Source organism: Ceratotherium simum, chromosome 29 (genome assembly GCF_057802395.1).
Source record: "Ceratotherium simum simum isolate JZ-2026a chromosome 29, ASM5780239v1, whole genome shotgun sequence".
NCBI lineage: Eukaryota > Metazoa > Chordata > Mammalia > Perissodactyla > Rhinocerotidae > Ceratotherium > Ceratotherium simum.
The window spans coordinates 30,474,561-30,496,720 of record NC_141928.1 but is presented as its reverse complement, the minus strand read 5'-3'; the positions used below and the strand labels follow the sequence as shown (position 1 = coordinate 30,496,720).

Sequence of the window (22,160 nt, the reverse complement as noted above, 5' to 3'; positions counted from 1 at the left end):
TGATTTTGGGCTTTGTTTGTTCTTCTTTTTCCAATTCCTTTAGGTACATTTTTAGATTGTTTATTTGAGATTTTTCTTGTTTGTTGAGATAGGCCTGTATCGCTATAAACTTCCCTCTTAGAACCGCTTTTGCTGTATCCCATAAATTCTGGCATGTCGTATTTTCATTTTCATTTGTCTCCAGGTATTTTTTGATTTCTTCTTTGATTTCTTCGTTAACCCAGTCGTTGTTCAGTAGCATTTTGTTTAATCTCCACGTATTTGTGGCTTTTCTGATTTTCTTCCTATAGTTGATTTCTAGTTTCATACCGTTGTGGTCAGAAAAGATGCTTGGTATTATTTCAATCTTCTTAAATTTATGGAGACTTGTTTTGTGGCCTAATATGTGATCAATCCTGGAGAATGTTCCATGTGCATTTGAAAAGAACGTGTATTCTTCGGTTTTTGGATGGAATGCTCTGTATATATCTACTAGGTCCATCTGTTCTAGTGTGTCATTTAAGGCCAATGTTTCCTTATTGATCTTCTGTTTGGATGATCTATCCATTGGTGTAAGTGGAGTGTTAAAGTCCCCTACTATTATTGTGTTACTGTCTATTTCTGTTTTATGTCTGTTAATAATTGCTTTATATATTTAGGTGCACCTACATTGGGTGCGTAGATATTTACAAGTGTTATATCCTCTTGTTGGATTGTTCCCTTGATCATTATGTAATGCCCTTCTTTGTCTCTTTTTACAGTTTTTGTTTTAAAGTCTATTTTGTCTGATATGAGTACTGCTACCCCAGCTTTCTTTTCATTGCCATTTGCGTGGAGTATCTTTTTCCATCCCTTCACTTTCAGTTTGTGAGTGTCTTTAGGTCTGAAGTGTGTCTCTTGTATGCAGCATATATATGGGTCTTGTTTTTTTATCCAGTCAGCCACCCTATGCCTTTTAATTGGAGCATTTAGTCCATTGACATTTAAAGTAGCTATTGATAAGTATGTACTTACTGCCATTTTGTAACTTTTTTTTTTTTTCTCAGTGTTTTAGTAGTCCTTCTCTGTTCCTTACTTCTTCTATACAGAATTGATGGTCACTTTAGTTTGACCTCTGTCTGAAACCTGTACTCTTTAAGTACCCTCCTCCCTCCTTTTATGTTTTTGATATCATAGCTAACCTCTTTTTTGTGCATTTGTGTCCATTACGTTCTAATCGTGGAAATAGATAATTTTTCCTATTTGTGGTCTTCTCTTTTCCCCTTAAATCAGTCCCTTTAACATTTCTTGTAACACTGGTTTCTTGGTGACAAACTCCTTTAATTTTTGCTTATCTGGGAAAATTTTGATCTCTCCTTCCATTTTGAACGATAACCTTGCTGGGTAGAGTATTCTTGGCTGTAAGTTTTTTCCTTTTAGCACTTTAAATATATTGTGCCATTCTCTTCTAGCCTGTAAGGTTTCTGCTGAGAAGTCAGCTGATAGCCTTATGGGGTTTCCTTTGTATGTAACTTGACATTCTCTTGCGGCTTTTAGGATTCTCTCTTTATTTTTAATTCTGGACATTTTGATTATGATGTGTCTTGGTGTGGGCCTCTTTGGGTTTATCTTGTTTGGGGCTCTCTGTGCCTCCTGTACCTGGATGTCTGTTTCCTTCCTTAGGTTAGGGAAGTTTTCATCTATTATTTCTTGAAATAAATTCTCTGCCCCCTTGTCTCACTCTTCTCCTTCCGGGACACCTATAACACGGATGTTAGTGCGCTTGATGTTGTCCCAGAGGTCCCTTAGACTGTCCTCACTCCTTTTAATTCTTTTCTCTTTTACCTGTTCACCTTGGGTAATTTCTTCTAGTCTTTCTTCCAGCTCACAGATCCGTTCTTCTGTATCCTCTACTCTGCTTTTGAGTCCCTCTAATGAATTTTTCATTTCCAGTATTGTATTCTTCATTTCTGATTGGTTCTTTTTTATATCTTCCATTTCTTTGTTGACATTCTCACTGAGTTCATCTATTCTTCTCCCCAGATCAGTGAGCATCCTTAACACTCTTAGTTTGAACTCTCTGTCGGGTAGATTGCTCATTTCTGTTTCACTTAGTTCCTTTTCTGGGGTTTTGTCCTGTTCCCTTACTTGGAATGTATTCTTTTGCCTCCTCATTTTGCCTCTTTCCCTGTGCTTGTGTCTACGTATTAGGTAGGTGAGCTACGTCTCCTGCTCTTGGATAGGTGACCTTATGTAAGTGATGCCTTAGGAGGCTTCCAGTATGCTTCCCTCAGTTCTCAATGTTCCAGGGGTGGCCCCTATGTGGGCTATGTGTGTCCTTCTATTGTGGCCTGTTAGCTCTCCCTATAGGCGCCCAGGGAGGCTGAGTTATGCTCCTGGCCAGCTGTTGTAATGCTCATCTGCTTGTAGTTGTTGTGGGCCCTTCAGTCTCTTTGTCAGGTGTGGGGAGCCCCAGAACAGTTGGCTGTAAGTTCTAATACCACATTTGTGTTGCAGTATTTCTTTTAAGTGAGTAGGCCCCCAGTGTGGCAGGTTGTTAGGCTCAGGGCCTTACAATTGCTGTAAACCTCTAGCCTATTAGGTCTCTTGTCAGCTCTCTGAGGATTGCAGCTGGGTGGGGCTGCCCTCAGGCACAGGAGCACCCAATTGTTTCAGGCTTTGGAAGGTGGGGCAAACCTCCTATGTGGGTCTTTGAGAAGCACAAGTCTTCTGCAGCTGACAAGCCCTGTTGCCCACAGGTCCACAGACACAGTCAACACAGTCCTGCCCCGTGTGAGCGCCCCGACCTCCCCAAGCAGACCCAGTCTCTCCAAGGCGGGAGCCCCACACACTCCGCCACCACCCCACACTCTCCACCCGCTCCTTGTGCACACCCTGCCCCGCTCAAGTCAGCTCAGTTGCCAGGCTGCAGAGAATCCAGTCACCAATCTATGCAGGCCCACACGTTGCCTGAGGGCTTGTTGTTGGGTGGGGCCAGTCTCTAGGGTGGGCTGCCTGCCCTGGCTGAGCTGGATTAAATCGGTGCTCTAGCGGGTGGAGCAGACCCTGGGCTAGCAGGTCTCAGGGAGAACTCCAATGGTGTCTGTGTCAGCACGCTCACACCAGGCCACAACAATGGCCGCCGCCAATGTCCCAGTCCCCGGAGAGGTCTCACCCCTCACCGAGATGCACTCAGGGCCTATTAGGTGAGTCTCTTGTCACCGAAGCACTGTGCACCTTTCTTTCTGGTGATTTTAGGATGCTTTCTGTAATGGGTGAGTTTGTGCGCGGGCCCTTTAAGAGCCAGTTTTAGTTTCTTTGTGAACCGGGTTTTCTGGGGGTGCTACTCAATGCTTTAGTAGCAGCAAAGTCAGATATTATGCCACTGGTCTCGATTGTGCTGGGTCCACAAAATGCCCACGGCGGGGGCGCTCCCCAGCTCAGGGCCCCGCGCCTCCAGGGAGGCTGCGTACCTGTGCGCTGCTCCCGGCGGCCGTGAAGCTGGCGGCTTGTGAAGGCGGCATTTTTCCTCTCCAGAAGGGAGTCTCTGCCTCTTCTACCCCAGTTAGGATTGTCCGTTGTTGCAGGAGTTCCTCTCATCCAGTTTTCAGTTCTGTCTCAGGGGTAATTTTTCCACAAGTAGTTGTAAATTGGCTGTGTCCACGGGAGGAGGTGAGTTCAGAGTCTGCCTACGCCGCCATCTTGACTCCGCTCTCTCTACTTGTTTGGATTCTATATTTCTATTTTTAATTTACCACTCTTTTATTGCTCATATTTTAGTTTAAGCTTCTCACATGCTTTAAAGAATGAGACAGAGTATAAGTAGTAAAATATTGAACACTTACTATGTGCCAGGAATTATAAATATGGATAAAATGCCTTCCTGCTCCTGAGGGTGTTATAGCCTTTAAAGGAGATAGACACCCGACAATAGATATAAAAACAATATAATATAATAGGTATAATAATATAATATAATAGCAATAGGTATAAAATATACAGGTATATAATATATAAAGATATATAGAAAATATTCTGTCAAAACATAGGAAGGAGCCATTAATTATGCCAAGGGGTGGTGAAGTAAGACCAGGAAGACTTCACTGAGTAATATTTGAGCTTAGTATTAAAAGATAAGAATTTCACTAACCACAGAATTAGAAAGGGCTTTTTGTAAGTAACATGAAATAATTTGGTGCCACTATAGTGTACAACGTGAAGCGAAAAGGGACAAAAAATTTTGTGGAAGTATGTCTACTACGCAAAAGTGTTTTGATGTCATATCTGAAGATGAAAATGGGTAATGTCAACAGAGAGATGGAAACTATGAGAAAAAAATAACACAGTAACAGAAATGAAGAATGTCTCCTACAGGCTCATCATTAGACTCAACATAGATGAGGAAAGAATCAGTGAATTTGAAGACAAGTCAATAGAAATTTCCCAACCTGAAACACAAATAGAAAAAAAAAAAATGGAAAAGAAAAGAAAAAAAAACAGAATAAAACATTCAAGAACTGTGTGACACTATCAAAACGTGTAACATTTCTGAAGGTGATAGAGATCCTCTTAGGTTTTTAAGAAATAGAATGTAAATTTTAATGACTGTATGAGTGTCTTAAAATTCAGTCAATAAGAAGATGTGGAAGAGACTATCATTCCTACTTTAGTCATTTAATATACATTTATTTGTATATAAACACACAAAAAGCCAGAATTTTTTCTCTTTAACATTTTCTCTTTAATTAATGAAGAATGAAAATTCACATTTAAATGGTAAAAAGTAATTGTGATAATAACACAGGCAGAATTTAGTATGCTTTCACATCACTGAGATTGAAGGAATAGACCTGAAAGTACTTTTTCTGTAATTTCCAGCATTTAGTTTTTCAAGTCAGGCACAACATATTGAATTTTATCCTTGGCATTTGCCCAGAGTTTCATGAAATGCCTGAGTCTGAAACTAGTAAAGAAACAAGAGAGTTAAATACAGGAAAAAGTACATGTTTGCTTTGAATCTTTCTTGGCAAATTCCTTCCTGTTTGGTTTTACACATCCTCAGCAATAACTCATTACTTGACAATAACAAAGATTGACAAGGTTTAGCTGTAAATCAAAATTTACAAATGGGTTAGAAGAGGCTTCTTTTTGTAGCTCTGGTTTCCTTAGATCACACTGTCAGTATGTATTTCTAGACAGTAGGGATGAGAATATCGGCCTTGATATTTTACCACTTAATAACTCTTTGCACATCAACATCAGGCATGATACAATTCAACATAATTGTAATTACAATACATATATCTGAGCCCCTTTTCCTCATGAAGGAGGGGAGGGCATTGCAAGGGGCTACCTAAGACCTGGTGCCAGAGGATGAGTTCTAAGAGATCAAATCAGAAAGGAGCGTCTTCCCAGAGCTGAAAATTAATCACGAGGGATACCAAGTCCTTGTCAAACCACACTAAGTTCAAAACCAGGAGGAGAAATGGGGCAGCAACTTGAGAGTGAGCTCAGCAATCAGAGGCAAAGAGAGTTCACGGTAATCACTGAAAAGAATCTAATGCAACCACTGCTAACTTATTATAGGTTGGTATATGGTAAGTACATGAGGGTTTTGGACTGGCATTTAGCATGAGAGCTGGCTTTTAGCATGGACTGACATTTAGCATGAGAGTGTATGTATCTTATTATAATCTAAAACTTATTTTACATATTCTCCATAGATGACCATGGCCTTGAACCTATTTCAACCTTGATACTAAAATGTCTTTATCCAGTTTTTTTTAACTTGGGTTTCTTCTAACACATACACACACATTTACTCATACCTCTTTTCTATTCCTAGGATAATATTCTGTGTAGTTCTCTCATAGGGGTACTTACAGCTTTGCACAAGAGCTTTAGTCTATCATGTAGTTCTGAGTAAATGAGCTGGGAAAAACTAAGGATTGTTCTTAATATTAGAAAGTCCTTAGAGCAGGAAACTTTCTAAATATAATATTAGGTTCCTAAACTACTTTTATATTTATTTTTTAATAGTTTAATCTTTTACTGGAGTAGTCTACTAGCAAACCATTCACAGTTTTCCAGACTATATTTTGAACTTTTTTATTATGTTCTTTAAATATAATGCTTTTTTCATAACTGTTTCTATAATCTACATACTAGCCTCTATCTTTTGATGATGTATATATTATGCAATAAAATATTTATTTTTTCTTTATTTTTCAATCTATTATTTCTATAGTTTCAGACACTTCTAGTTGAAATGGAGAGAACATTGAACTTGGAGTAAAAACACCGAGTATAGATATTAGCTCTGTTATTTTATATTTATGTGACCTTGGGAAATAACTTGAATGCTTCAATGCGTTGGACTCAATTTCCCTATCTCCAAAATAAGAATACAAACACGTACTTAACTCATAGAGTTGTTGCGAAATTAAATTAGATAATCTGAGTGAAAGTTCTGGGCACATATTGGGTACTCAATAAATATTTGTTACCCTTTGGTTGTGAGATCTCATTGCCCTTAACAATGCTTCCAAAATGTTCAAAGACATTATGATGTGGAAGTCCTTACTCAGAGAAGGCTGAACTGAGCTATAAATTCACTGAGGTGTTTGTATTTTCTCAAGGAACAAATCCAAAACTCTTCCTCAAAATTGTAACTATACATGGGCATAATGACTGATTAGGATAACGGTGAAAGTTACACAAAGTTCCTCAAAGGTCAACGGTAGTCTTATAAAAAGAAAGGCACAACCCTAAGAACCTTCTTCTATCCACTCTCTATTCACCAGCATTCTCTCTTCTTTCCCCTTCACAGTCCCCCCTCCTCCTCCCTTTTACCCTCTATTTCCCAACTCAATTTATCCTACATCTGCAGCCCCTAGATTCCTACAAAGAATCCTATGAATTTCAAAATCCAAGGTCTCAGCAAATACTACAGCCTCTTGCTACTCCAAGTGCAGTCCATGGATGCATGGATGATCATCACCCTGAAGCTTGTTAGATATGCAGGATCTCAGACCCCACCCCAGACCTGTGGGATCAGATCTGCATTTTAATAGGATTTCCAGGTAATTTTTCTGTACATTAAAATTTGAGAAGCATTGGTATAGCCAATAGTTCTCAACTCTGGCTGTATATTAAAACTACTTGGAGAATTTTAAAAATTTCTGCGTCCTATCCCTGTGCTCACAAAAGATTCTGATTTAATTGGTGTGATGTGGGGCCTGAGCATCACGAGTTCTTAAAAGCTCCCAGGTGATTCTAATGTGCTGCCGTGTTTGAGAGTCTTTTTCCCACCCCAGTCATGTTTTAATACAATAACACTTTAAAAACTTCAGCTCCTTAACCAGTAAGCATTTATATATTTAAACAGCTTTCGCTACTCATTTAGCAACATTAAAAAAGCTATACAAAGAGACATAATCAAAACAGTCTCTGTATTGTTCTTTACAATAGCGTGTGAACATACAATGATCTAAAAATTTAAAATTTAAATAAAAACAATTTTAAATACATATAGACACACACATTTTGTTTTGTGTGTTTACATAATAAAAACTTGGTGTAAAAACTCAGTCCACATATCTCCTATTGACATTTATAAAAACTAAATAAAAATTGCATTAAATGACACAGGATTCCAAATGGAAAATGAGAGCTGCTCTTCTCCAACCAATCTATCGTCCCAAAGGTAATAACTACTAGTATTTTCTTTTATCATCTGGAAAAAATGTTAATAGCACAAAGACAGATATATTTGTTTTTATTTCCATAGACCAGAATCGCACTATACATTGTGTTCTTTATATTGCTTTTTTCATTTAGTATATCTTAGAAGTCCTTCCTTTTCGGTATATACTCTTATTCTTTTCCATAACATGTTTTTCAGTCCTCTGTTGATTGAAGTCCTGGTTCTATCCAGATCTTTTTTGATGTCTTTTTGTTTCTTTTTTCACGGTTACTGATTATTTTTCTATACCACAACATTAAATAAATATCCTTGTACAGATATCTTGGCACAATTTGGTGAGGGTATATATGAAGTATATTTTAGTGGTGTAATTCCTGGAACAAAAGTTATGGGCAGTTTTAATTTATATGAGTGTTACCAAATTGACACGTACACGTCTACTCTCTCAGCACCAGTATATGCTTTTGCATAATTTTGTCCTTACCAACTCAAGACATTTCCAAACCTTTGCATTTTTGTCAACATGATATATAAAAAATGAAATTCTATAGTTGTTTTAATATATTGCATTTCTTTATAGTATATGAAAAGGTCATAGTCTTTTCATATGTTTATTGGTTGTCTTCTCTTTTTTGTCAACTCTATTCCTTTCTGACTTTTATGTTCAACCCAGATCAATTAAGTTCAGAAATCAGATGCTTGGGAGCAATGCTTCTTTTTCTTTGCTGTTGTATTGGAAAAGAACACTAGAGAAAAGAACCAGAGCAGAGAAAGAGGCCATCAGCACGTACCATCCCAACCTACATAGAAGCATGTAGAGGATGCCATGGTTCACAGAGGTAGTTCTTTCAGCTCTCTGATAATTGGTTAATTATGGGCAGAGTCTGAAGCAGAAACTAGAGAAAATCTGCTAGGAAAGGGAGGGGTTTTATGAGGGTTGCCAATCCAATTCTATTGTCTTTGAGCCAACAATTCAGTATCAGTTCCTACACCACACCAGGTATGAGACAGCCTTCCACAGAAACGGGTCATCTTGCCTGAGAAAATGGCAAGCATGCCTAAGAGAAAGCTCAGGGATTGAAAAGGCCTAGTTAGAGGTTGAGATTCCCAAGACAAAGCCAAAGAAATACGACTAGTGCCAAACTCACTCATATAGATCTTGTGAGAACCTCATTTACCTTTTAGCAAGGGTTGGCAAATAGCTGTCTTTATCTCTAACAGCCTGCCCAAGGAGAAGAGACAGGGTGACTATATTAAAAATATTTCCATCCCATTCCCATCCGGAATGGATTATTAGATATTATTAAGGACCTCTTCAAAAAATTTTTAAGAACTTTCTAAAGAAAAAGTAAGTAAAAGTCCCAGTTTAAACCTAAACACAATACTTTCTTAAAAATATTTACTCCCAGAGACGTAATTATAAAGACAGAAAAACCCAGGCACAAGGAGGTTGACTTAATAACAAAGCCATAGTCATTGAAGAGGCAGAAAGATTTCAAATATAACGTGTTGCCCATTCTAGATGTATTTTCTAGCCGAGTTCCTATTGTACGTATGTCTAAAGCCCATGAGAGAGCAATAAATAAAATCTGAAAGAGCTAGTTTATAAAAACCTGTATAAATGATTAAGGCACATGCTGTACTCCTTTATGGACCTGAAAATGTAATTTTAAGAAAAGAAAGAAAGCTTTTGCTTCTGAGAGGAAAATTTCCTCACTTTCTTTTTTTTGGCTCCAGAGTACCCAAAGCTGTTTTTTCACCCGGATCTTACCACGGTAAGAAGACATGGCACATTGTGGAAGTAAGCCCATAGCCAGAAGAAAATAGGCAAAAAAATGAGGGGGTACCCAGCATTATCATGGCACCAGAGGGGAGGCAGCCCACCTGCGAGTACAGGAGGGTGAGACAAGGCAAACCTGCCTTGCGTACTGGGCAGAAGCAGGACCATTGGAGTCCAGGCAGGCAAGGGAGCAAGGAAAATGACAGATGCCATATGACAGTGGGCCAGACTTGGTGATAAGCACATCTAATCTATATATCCAGAGGGCTACAGAAATGATGATGGAACAAAGAGAAGGTGGGATTCTGCACCAGCAGATGCAGCATGAACCAGTGAAATAAAGCCTATTACTTAGCACCATATTACCATGGTGTACTAAGAAAATACATGTACATGTGTATATTTATTTATAACCAGAATGCTTAACAATATTTAAAAAATGTGGCTCATATGATACAATACCATGCAGCCATTTTAAATAATGTTTAAAACAAATATTTAAAGAACTTATGATAAAGTTATATAAGAAGGAAAAGAAGAATATTAAATTGTATATACAGTATTGTCCCAATGTTTATTTAAAAAATATATAGGTAGAGATATAGAAAATATACCAAAATATTAATGTTACTTTTGTGTTTGTTATCATTTTAAAATAATAAACATAATGACACTAAAAGGCTAAATGTAATAAGCTGGACAGATAGAGAAGTGTAAACAGTGCTGTAATTAATATTCTCACACAGACCTTTTTACTTATTGGTCTCATAGTTACTTTATGTAAAACGATATAAAGTTAAGGCAAAAAACAGCTGCAAAAACTGTATAATATGTACTTTAAAAACAGACTTGAATATTATTCAGAAAACTGTTAATGAAGCCTATATCTGAATGGAAGTGTTACAGGTAATTTTTTAAAATAATTTTTCTCACTTTATTTTCTCTTTTTTTCTCCTCTTCTTCCTCTTCCTCCTCCCCCTCCTCCTCCGTGTCTTTCTTCTCTTCCTCCTTCCTCTCTCTTCTTCTTACAGTTAATCAGGAAAAAATAAATGCTATTAATCCCCTTAAATGGATCTACATTTTTACTTCTGCCTGGTGTCTTTTTGTGCCATTGTGGAAATCAAAAATACCATAGATTTTAAAGCAAATTTGAGTCTCATCCATTCCGTGAAGTGTCGCAGGTGACTACCTTTCCCTCCACCTCACACAACACTGCTGGAACGATCTGATATATAGAACACGATGTGTTGTGCCCTACACTAGACTAGGACTAGAATATAAGTCCTATGAAGGCAGAGTTCTTCACTCAGCCTTCTCAGTTCATGGACTATAATAGCTGCCTAATATTGAGCAATTAATATTGTTGAATGCTCAATAGATATTGTTAACCCTAGGTTAACCACCTTAATACCAGATTATTTAAAACATTAATAAGAGGAAACCCATATATTTTCCTCCCATTGATCCAAATTCAGTATTTTTAAAACACTTACCAGATCATTTTCCAATTAAGAAAATATTAAGAAGATAGTGAACTAGAACAGATGCCTATCAAACTCCAAGGACTCCTGCTACACAGCTGCCGCCCCGATGCCTAGAGCACAGGGAAGTGTTTCTGGATTTCAAGAGAGTCAAGTCTACTTTAGTTTTCTCTCTAAATCCTGTGTGCTTATGGAGAATGGGCATTTTATTCAAACATTTGGCAGTGAAGTATTTCTGCAGGGCAAATATTGATTTTGTGTGCATTTATTTACTCACAGCCAACTCATATTAAGTCTGCAAGTCTTGTTTAATGTCTTCTTCATATCTTTCCTATCCATTCCCATCTCTCTCATTGTCATTTGCCCAGATGACCATATTTTCTCAGACCTCAGTTGCATGACCACACCTTTAATCATCCTTCATAATGTGATCAGAGTGACAGAAAGGGTTTTTAAATATGCAAATCTATGCCACCAGGCCGGCCCCTGGAGTAGCTATTCTTAAACCTTGATTTGTATCAGAAGTCACCTAGCTTGTCTCTCAGAAAATCTCAATCTTTAGGGTTAGTGTCTGACTTGGGCATCTACATTTTAACAGATGATCCTCATGCACATAGAAATCTAAGAACCAGAGCTATGAAGGGTGCTTTGAACATTTTCTATTTGTTTTGCAATGTTTAAGAGGTCTTAAATAGAATTAAAATGCTTCTCCATTTTTGCTAGCCCATTATATTCTATCCTCTGGGACTATCATCTTGTCTACTTTCTTTGTCTTTGAAGTCAATAAATTCTTCTCTTGATGTTCTTGAAAAAATTTCCCCCTTAACACCTCCCTCCATTCATTTTAATTAAACCACAGATCCTAGGTCTTTGAAGACTTCTCGTGTCTTATATTGAACTGAGCCATCCCTCCAGTGACATCAGCTATGGATCAAAACATCTCTCAAATGACCCTCTTGGACTTTGCTGCTCACTTGCAGAGGCAACTGCACATGGAATTCCTCAAGAAGCTTTCAGAATAACCTGAGCATTTAAGCATCTAAGTGGAAGGGAATCTACGAATTTTGGAGATCTTTCTCTCTAACATACAATATCTTAAATGGTATGCTTTTCCCTCAAACAAGATCTTCATTAATTTATAAAACTCACACAAATTGGTATAAGGGAGTTCTTGGTCTGATAACAACAACGTGGTGCCCTAAGGGAAAGTATTTTCAGAAATATAAATCATTGGTATTCTACTTTGACTATCTTGGTAGACTAAAAGATGATTAGAAGAAACTCCAGTAGGTGTTTGTACTTTAACTTTTGTGGCAGTGATTGATTTGGAATTTTACTATCACTCTTATGACAATACTTTAGAGTATTTATAAATCTAGTATGCAGAAAAGTAGTTCTCAGGTTTCACTCTCAGGAAGCGCTGATGCCTTTTCTTTACCATGGGAGAAAAAATGGTAAGGAATGAGCAGTTAACGATTTCTATTGTCAAAAGACATTCAGATAAGATCTATGTTTTGCTATAAATTTGTGCATTGTGTATTTGTTAATATACACACACTACGTATCAGTACCAACTATTTAAAATAGTACAGATGATTTCTTAAAGCCAATAGTTCATATCATATTTGCATTAACAAGGACTTTGGCTTGAAATCTATGTGGTGCTCTATAAGGAAAGGGAAACATGTAACTTGGTTTGAACAAGATTAAGAAGAGCATCTGCTTCCTGATGATTCCCTGTATTATAAATGGAAAAAGATCTGCCTTATTCCCTTAAGGTATGAACTCCTGAGGCCAGGCACAGTGCCCAGCCACTGTTTTCTCAACTGGGGATACAGGAATCCTAGGCACCAAAGATTCACTCCGATCTTAGAAACCTGGAAGCCTACCTTTTAAGAGTTGCCCAGGCAATAAACATTTTAATAGCAACTACTCCCCTTACTGAATGTTCATGAACCTAGCACTGTGCTAGATGTAATTTGTACCAACTACATTAATCTGTACTATATGACGTAGACATTGTACTATTCTCATTTTATAAATAGAAAACAAATATTCAAAGAATTTAAATGACTTGCGTAAAGCCACAGAGTTAGAAAATAGGGAAGCCTGGATTGAACTTGCATCTGTCTAACTCCAGCTCCTAATCTTCTAATCTCTAGCACTATGATGAGTTCAGGCATTATTCGCTGTATCTGGAACAGCCCTATCCAGTTTTCTCACTGCAGACAACGAGCCTGTCTTCTCATTAGAATGTGAGTATAGCCATTGTCCTTGGTCTTTTTCTGACTTAAATTATTCTTCTATTTAGAGTTTAGTCTATTAGCCTTTGGCCAATTTTGGTATTTTTAAAAAAATATTTCTGCTGCTTAGCTCTGAAATTTCTTAAGACCTTAAGTCCATGGAAAGTTTTTAAAATAATTCATTTCTTCAATAAGAATAGAAGATATCTTTTCTCCTCAGATAGCTACCCAGTATCCATTAGTAATCTGTTGTTTAATTTAGATGAACCTCTGAAGGAGAGCAATAGGAACGCTGTGAAAATGCAATGCAATAATATGCATAAAAAGCAAGTCTTGGCTCCTGACACATAGAAGGCATTTTGTAAGTTCCACCGCACACCACACTAAAGCTTCCCTCTTCATAGATTGGTCTAGAAAGGCCTGAGGCTCTCTGACCATATGGAATGTCTTGCTTGAGTTATTTCTGAACAAGAAGAACATAGATATCGAGATTCTCCATGTCAATGTCATTGAGATTCAGAGAAATATGCAATTGGTATGTGCCAGAAAACTCAGGAATTGTCCTTTTGACGTTACCTGAACAATCTTTCTGTCCTTTTCTTTTTGCAGCCAGAGCTACATTGCAATAAATTTATAAATAAAAAGTTCAAAATCTTGATCATTGGGCATTTTGTTCTAAATATTCATGTCCACATAATAATGTTTAAACAAATGTTAAATAATGTTTAAGTTAAGAAGAAATTCTAGTTTTCTGGCACTCTCCACTGAAATCCCAGTATTAGCTCATACCTGGAATGGAGTTGTCATTTGCGTGCACATTCGAAAAGATCAAGAAAATGCAACTTTGTGGTTTTCAGTGGTCACCGATAAATGATTCTATAGTTCTTTTTTTGGAAACAAATACATCTAGTTCATTTGGAATAAGATGCAAATTTCCAAGGAATTCTATGAGACACACATAATTCCTATTTTAAGATAAGGAAGCTGAGGCCTTGGGAAGTTAATTTGTCCAAGGGCACAGAGGGCACAAAGCAAGTACTACTAATGACTTGTGCTTCTCTGCCCGGGTTTCCCAGAAAACAAGCAGATTGAGGAAGTGGTATGGGCTCACAATAAAAGGGGCTTGTGCAGGCTCAGCATCTGGGCTTTCTTCCCCAGAGAATTGCAATATTGCACAGGTCCCAAGGTCTTCAGGTATTGGGCCATGAGCATGGCAGACAACTCCTATAAATAGCTAGTCTCCAAAATCCAAATGGCCTGTTTATTCCTCCCTTGATAAGGCTACTTTCTTATGTTGGTCCTTTAAGAAGGAGGACCCGCAACTTCAACAATGGAAGCCTTGGTTCTGCTGTACCATTCTGTGCAATGGTGAGAGACTGGCACACTATGTATCTCTGTGTCACTGATCTTGCCTTGTGAGATTTCTTTTCCTCCAATAAAGCCTATTCCTTATCCCCTACCATAAATTGATATGGAATTCATCCCAGTCCTTTGCCTTACAGGGAGCAGCCTTAAAGGAGCCCATTCAGCCCGTACTGTGTTCTTATCTCTTTTGGTAGAGATAGAAGAAGAATCTCCCATTTGTTCAGAAACATGGCTATAATAACTATGCCTGGTGTAACACCATTAAAATATTCTGCTCTTACTTCTTCTACTCTCCCCTGCAAAATAAAACTCATATACACACATACTAATATTGATTACTTCTTTTTCTACTTTAATCCATTACCAACAGATTATTTTATCTTTTAAGGAATTTTAAGATTATCATATTGGTTCTGTAGGGAATCACCAGAATTTTCTCCTGCTCCATCTCTCATCTTGTTGCTATTTCAGTCTCCCTTGTACTTAACTCTAAGTTGCCTTCACAATTTCTTTCCTGCCTGGGTTGCTCAGATCTTTATCGCTTCTATTCCAGAACCTAGAAATGTATGAAATTCTCAGCCTTTTTTATTTTATTAAACAAATATTTATCGAGAGTCTACAACATACCAGCGCTGTGATAGGTGCTGGGTATATATTTGAAAATAAAACTAACACAGACCCTGCACTCCTGGAACCCACATTCTGCTGGAAGAGAGCGAGAATAAGCAATTAAACAAATAAGTGTTTATAAAATATTGAATTGTAAAATTTTCTATAGGAAAAAAAAAAACAGAGAGAGGTAATAGACAGTGAGAAAAGTGAAATAATCATTCCAGCTTGGCCCCTTCTCTGTATCCTCTCTCTCTCTCCCTCTTGGAGACGTCTCATCAGACACTTTTCCCTCTTGGTGTCACTTTATGCCGGTACCTCTACCTCTAAGCCGGCTTCTCCTTCTCCTCAGGCTTCCTCCATCTCCTAACAGCTTCCAAAAATATGCTTTATATTACTTTGTCCAGTTAATTTTAATGGCATTGAAGTTATTTTCAAGAAATTAAATGCTACCATATTGGCAACAATTCACAAAGACAGGAATTAGATTTGTGAAACATCATGGTACACTCACTGGACCTCCGAGCTTGTAATGCTCAAAAATTCACACGCACAATTCCATCTGGACAGAGAACTATCAGCCAAACATGGCCAGATTTACACATTCTTTTTAGAACTGGTGCTGAAAAAGTAATTTCAAAAATTTAAACTCAGGGTTACCTTTTAAAACTTGCAGTGGGCAAATGCAATTGAAGTGCATAAATAACTTTCAGTGTTGCTTTAACCTACATTAATCAGAAATATTCTCATTGTTTGCAGATGGACTTTATAGAAATGGCTTTGCAAGGTTTTGCTTACCCATTCTGGCAGTTGGAAGCAGCATAATTTATTTGCAAAGCATCCTTTATGCAAACTATATCCATTCCCCAAATGTTCCCTTGAATTAAACAAGGCAAAAGTGTAGACAGAATAAATTAAAGAAAATCATAGCATGCAAATAATACAGAAGAAATTAATTAAAACCCACACAGCATTTGGCCAGAAAAGGAGTGGGAGAAACTAATAAGTACATTCAAGAACAGGAAAAATAACTTTAGACGATATTTGGAGGAAACGGAATGTTGAAAGTGATGGAGAATAGCTGAAACTAGCATTATTATAAAGGGGTGATAGACTATTTTACCAACAAGGGAATAAACAGAATTCAGAGTTAAATGTCACTTCAATGTCAGATAAGTCTGTATCTGAATATAGAACAGGATTTTCTTCTAAGAAATTACCACAAATTGCATTCAGCTAAGATGTAGTTGTAACATTTCTGATAGGAAGAATTTTAATAAAGTAGATTTCTAGGTCTTCTGTGATATGTTCAACTTCATTTCAGAAGCGTAATCACAATAATGGAATAAGAAAATTAAAAAAAAACAATGCACTGCACCTACTTGAAGAACTCTGCCTAAACATTTGTTGGTAAAGTCAAAATGGTTATGCATTCTTCTAAAATAAGGTCAAAATTTCTACTACTAAGATAATTAAGGAACTGGGTCTGTGGGATTATTAGGTCTTCTGGTTAACTGTGGGTTTGAGATGATTTTTTATATATTAAGCTTTGGTAAAAATTTCTTTTAAGTGTTAAGTACCGAATAAATTTATGGTCTAGTGGTGGAGATTTTCAAGTAAATAGCTGATTATAGTGTAATGTTGATAAGAGGTACAAGAGAGTTTTGCAAGTTGTTGGAAAGCAGAGGAGGAATTACTAACCTAGTCCAGGAGGAGTCAGGGAAGATTGCACAATTGGTATCATAGTTGCAATAGGTCTTAAAAAATGACCAGGAATATAAAGTTGACAAGGACATTTTAGACCTAAGGGAGAGCATGTGCAAAGACACAGAGGTGTGAAAGTCTCTGTGCAACTGTCTCCCAATATCTGGCAATGCTCGAGCATGAGAATTGAGGAAAGAGCAGGAATGAAACCAGAAGGCATGTAGTGGCCAGAGGTGGAGCGGCCTTACTTTGGGGAGACAGGACAAGTTCTGTGGACCAGACAAAAGCCCAGGATGGAGCAGGCTGAGTGGGGTCTATGGTGAACTAGAGACCTTGGATTCTTTCCCAAAGGAGGCATCCCCTAACCAGTTCCAGCCATATATTGCTTTGCCTGCATGCTATATTTTGTATAAGATATCACAGTGTTTATATGTGGAAGTTAATTTGAGCTTTTAGAAATTAGACTATAGGCCAAAACAAACATTTCCATGGGCAAATTCCAATTGAATGGACTTTCATTTTGTAGCCTCTGCTCGAATGCATATAAGAATAATACATAAATTGAATTAATCCTAACCCGTATTGTATACAGTCTTCTAGTTCTAGAAGCTAGACTTGTAATTCTATATTAATGTTATCAATATGTTGTCTTGTAGTTTCTTTTAAAGTGTAGAAAAGTTTGACTATATGAGAGTTCCAATTAATTAATGTAACTACATCTTTTTGAATTTTATCTTATAGACAAGGGTACCCAGATTTATGTATATAACAGAAGCTTGAAGAATGTTTGTTAAAAATTTAGATTCTTGGCATGAACTCAAACCAATAATATGAGAATTCCAGCATCCAGGAATCTGCCTTTCAGCAAGCTCTCCAGATTTTTCTGATACAATGGTTTCATAACCACACATTGATAATCTCCTATCTAAAGAATGCTCGGTGTGACTGAAAAGATCCATCCTTTTTCTAGTGCATACACTGAATGTGACCTGAAGCAGAAGCTAATCAAAGTCCAGGAAACTGAGATAATCAGACGTTAAAATTAGAACCTACCTGATGATGGAGGACCTAAGTCTGTCTCATTGAGTCTCCTCCTTTAGACTGGAAGTCACTCACCGAGAGAAAAGCTGTTAAAGCTGTTATCAACAGAGTCAAGCACTTCAGCACGTCAAGCATCGTGATCTGGCTCCGGCTTGCTAGCCACCTATCTTAATCTCTAACCAATGTGCTCACAATTACAAAAACAAACAAATAAAAACCTACCACATTGCATTTCTTATCATTCTGTAGTCTCACAGAATTTTTCATGTTAATGTCTTTGTAGAACATAGGTTCACTGCCTGCAAAGCCCTTTCCCATCTTTAATTCTTCACTTAGCAAACACCCATCTATCCTTTTTTTTTGCCGAGGAAGATTTGCCCTGAGCCAACATCTGTTGCCAATCTTCCTCTTTTTTTTGTTTGAGGAAGATTAGCCCTGAGCTAACATCTGTGCCAATCTTCCTCTATTTTGTATATGGGTTGCCACCACATGGCTGTCAAGTGGTATAGGTCTGGGCTGGGACGTCAAACACTTGAACCTGGGCTGCCAAAGTAGATCATGTGGAACTCAACCACTACACCATGGGACCAGCCTCACACCCATCTATCCTTTAACATTTGACCCAAATGATACCTCCTCACAGGTAAAGCTATCTCACAAGCCCAGGTGATTCATTGCCTTCACCTCTGGTTCCCACAGCAATTTGTTCAGATGGTCGTAACAACACATTTCATTACAATTATATTTATCTTACTATCTCTTTTATTACACTTGGGCTATTGAGAAAATTCAGCGTAAATGGTAAATTTAGTAGCCCTTCACACACACCAGGTAATGGACTCAACTTTAAATGTATTTGTGAGAAGACTGTCAATGCAGAAGGCGCTGGAGCAATTAAGGCAGACAATCAATCCAGCCCAACCATGGCCGAGTTAATTAATAGTCAAAAATCTTTTAGTTAAATGGAGGTCTATAAGAAATTCTAAATCAGTTTAATTAGCAGATAGTACATTTTGTATTTTATTGTTTTAATTGGTGAGATATATTCCTCTGTAACATCTAGGTTGCTTGCAATGTAGGAGTTTTCTTTATACCAGAAAGTTATTGTAGTAGTAAAGGACAGGGTGTCTATTAAAATTCATTTAATAAATTAGTGAGAGACAGCAGGCAATACCACAGAAAGCACGGATCTTGGACTCAGATAAGCCTAGGTCCAAACCGTAAATACACCACTGTGTGACTTTGAGTAAGTTACTTTATTATCCCAAGACTCTATTACTTCACCTGTAAAATGGAAATTGTTTCACAGGCAAGGAGCTAATTAGATAATTAAATATATGAGAAAGTACCCAGCATATTGGCTAACTCATAGTAATTACTGACAGATTTGTCACTGCTGCTGTTGTTATTCCAAACAGTTGCACCTGGGACAAGTCTTTTGCATTGTAGAGCCTGGAAGAGCTGACGCATGCGACAGGATCTTAGTGGCTGGGGCCCAGCTTTACACAGAGGACCTCAGCAGAAGAATTAACTGACATGCTAGGACGTGTAGTATCAAAATGTTTCCTGTAAACTAAAAGAATCTATAAGGAGATCTTACCTCATCCATGCATTTTTAGGTTGCTAGGTCTGCTTAAAGACAAAAAATCTGTTTCTGAGAAAATTTGGATGTTCCAAGTCACATACTAATCAACGGATGCTTATAATTAGAACATGCTGACTTTGAAAGAGCACAGATATCAGAGAAGAGGACAAGCAGTGGGCCTAGCAGGGCCTCAGAGCCTCCCTCAGAGCCTGCTGAGCTTACAAGGTCCAGAGTCTGGCCCTTGATTTTTTTTTAGACAGCTATATTGAGGTATAATTGATATACAAGAAATTGCACATATTTAAAGTATACAACTTGATGAGTTTTGACATATGTATACACCTGTGAGACCATCACCGCAATCCAGATCACAACTATATTCATCACCTTCAAAAGTTTCCTCTTTTTCAAAAGTCCCAGAAACTTGAATTTGTCCATGTGCCAACAGTTAATTGGTGTCTTAGGGGCTGGTTCATAACAACCAAATACTCAAGAGACAGATGTTAAAACAGACATTGGTAGATTTGTTAATTTACCATGGAAGAATAAATACTTCCCACAAACTCAGGGCACTCTTACCTTGGTATTAGATACAAGATACTTCAGTAGTTTGGAAATCGATGTGTCATCAGAAGTTTGCTCAGTAACAAAGAATCAGAGCAAAGTAATCAGATGCTCTTGAGGAATATTTCAACAAAAATATAGAGAAGCTAGCAGTCTCTCCTTGTCCCCCAATCCTGGTCACTTTTCCAGGGATCAGTCTCTGTGTCTTTTGGATAAAGTGTTTCTATCTTGGATAAAATTCCTCTTTTCTAGACTCAAGCAGATAAGACTCCTCTTTTGTTCACAGAAATGTGCACACTGCAGATGACTCAGTGACAACTTTCTCTTGTTACAGCCTGGTCACTTTAATAAGACATTGTCCACAACTCAGTCATTTGTCTTTGTACTTGTTTGTAAACTGTATGGTCATGTCTGCAGATCATTAAACTCTTGGATATTGTGTGCTGAGTCCTATGAGACACCCTCACAGAAGATGATTTTACCTACCTCCAGGCATTGAAGTCATCTCGCCATGTCTCCTGTAGAAATGGCAGCACCAACACCCACTGGTCCCACTAAGACACATAAAACATTTCATTTTACACTGCAAAAGGACTGGCAACTTCGACTCTGTAATGTGACTTCACAGTGAATGCCACGGTCATTTCTCAAGGATAGGTGGTGTTATGGGTAGCCTTCTCTTCACCTTTGGTAAATGATTTACAGAAATATTTAAATGTGTTTCAGCAAGTTAAACATGTCAGCACATGTCAAAACACTTATACTATAAAGAACGTCTATGACCTTAGCACAAACACGATGTCAATATCAAAAGACCTCTTGCTATATAATTAATGTCCCCCATGAATTGAATCTCTTTGAAATGACTTTTTACCAAGCTCTTAAGCAAGTTAACTACTGCACATATTTCCTAATTGAAATATTCCTGGCATTAATTTTTTATGAATTTAAAGAATTTTAAAGGCTAGAAATTATTTGATCTTTCTCACAGTGGGAAGAATTTTGTTTCCAATAAAAGCTTAATAATAGAAACTCTTTGTCACTATTAATAGAGAATGATATGCAATTTAATTTTGTATCGACATGATAAGAAAAATTGTTATTGTTGAATAATGAATAAAGTTCAGAAAAGGAGGTTACATCTTGAATCTAGGTATTTGGTACATAGTAGGAAGTCAACTAATGTTAAATGAGAGCTCTAAATCTATCATCATGGTGTAAAGTTTTGATTACAAAAGAATTTTCATTGCTCTTGATTTGAGATTACTTTAGGGTCATTTCTTCTTCAATTTCAAGTTAATAAATGGTTACTGAGCACTGACTAAGCAAGCAAACACCATGCTCTAGTTGGGAGCACTATGTTAGGCATTATGGTGAATTAATAAGAAGTTAGGGTCACAAAGAACTTAAACTTATTCCATGATATACAACTTTTCTAGATTATTGATTTAGAAATTTGAAAATTTGATTTGATCTGATTTTGTAGACCATACTTTAATTATATTTGTCAATTTCTAAATTATTTCTTCTTAAAAATAATAAAATCAATAATAAAAACATCTGGACTTATAGTCTCAAGACTACAAGGTTTCCTGTGACTTGCCTGAAAATTGGTTGTCAAACAAATTGTTGGTCCTTATACAGTTTTTAATATGGCCTCCAATTCCAAAACTTCTGAGTAAACTGTTTTCAATCTGTTCAGTCATAACACTCAGTAAACATGTATTTATGTTGTGCTTAATGCTGGGAACACAGTGTGAATAAAAACAAATGAGTTGCCATCTTCAGTCTGTGTGACTCCTTGAAGGCTTGGACCATATTTTATATTAGCATGTATGGCTCCATTTTTGGCTAGGTCCTGCTACAAGGGCTCCTATAGGTGTCAGGTGTTTGGCAGAGCACCTGAAAAACATAGTGTTCTCTGAAAAAGTATAGTTGATCTGGCATACAAATTAGGAAGAATTTTTCTGCAGAAATATGACTGTACTGCATGAATAAATTGTAAAATTATAATCAGGAATACATTGTTTCATATATTAAAGATCTGCTGAATAAAGCAAAATCGGAGTGTTGAAAATAAATTTAAGCCAATGAAAGAAGAGTTAAGTATTTAAATCATATTATT

The 22,160-nt window shown here is 37.2% G+C and overlaps 1 long non-coding RNA gene across 2 annotated transcripts; it reads left to right on the top strand.

Moving 5' to 3' along the window:
- The first annotated feature begins 2,990 nt into the window (after nucleotides 1–2,990).
- Nucleotides 2,991–17,807, top strand: LOC147913245 (uncharacterized). Of its 2 annotated transcripts, XR_015548980.1 has the most exons (5): nucleotides 2,991–3,164; nucleotides 10,475–10,624; nucleotides 11,784–12,026; nucleotides 13,087–13,179; nucleotides 17,587–17,807. It is a non-coding gene; the product is annotated as an uncharacterized LOC147913245 (long non-coding RNA). The 2 variants fall into 2 exon arrangements; XR_015548981.1 differs by lacking the exon at nucleotides 10,475–10,624.
- Nucleotides 17,808–22,160: the final 4,353 nt, after the last annotated feature.